This window comes from Octopus bimaculoides, chromosome 18 (genome assembly GCF_001194135.2).
Source record: "Octopus bimaculoides isolate UCB-OBI-ISO-001 chromosome 18, ASM119413v2, whole genome shotgun sequence".
NCBI lineage: Eukaryota > Metazoa > Mollusca > Cephalopoda > Octopoda > Octopodidae > Octopus > Octopus bimaculoides.
In genome coordinates this window covers 12,505,140-12,505,840 of record NC_068998.1, presented here as the reverse complement: position 1 = coordinate 12,505,840, position 701 = coordinate 12,505,140, and positions in this window count along the sequence as shown.

Sequence of the window (701 nt, the reverse complement as noted above, 5' to 3'; positions counted from 1 at the left end):
TATATATATATAGATATATATATATATATATAGATATATATATATATATATATGCATACAAGCATATATAGAAAGTTCAAACTTGTTGTAAGTCTTCCATTGCAGAGCATTCTACTTTGAAAATCCTATCTCTCATCAGGTATCAAGCAAGAATCAATCTGTGACTGAAAGTCACAGGAAGTATTTAGTAGACAGCAATGAATGGTCAAATAGGCCCACAAATGGACACATTAAGACTCTATACATTTGATGAAACTATGTCACACACACAAGTACACACACACACGCACACACACCACGCACATATATATATACATATACATATATACATATTTGATTGTATTTTAGTATGTACAGTTTTAACATCATATCCATCTACATAAAACCAAGCTAAACATTTTCTAATAAAGTATTCAATATAGACAGATTTAATCTTTTTAGGATGTTGAAATATATATATATATGTATGTATGTATGTATGTATGTATGTATGTATGTATGTATGTATGTATATATATATATATAACGTTGACATTGAATGTCCACGTTAGTGGTCAACGTTATATATAAAAATATACTTTAATCCCCTGAGATTGCAGATATTGTTTCTGAATCTCTTTGATTCTTTAAATGTGCTAGCTTCCTGGTAATTAATCGATATTAATTAATATATGATTTTTACCCTATGTTAATGTATATAT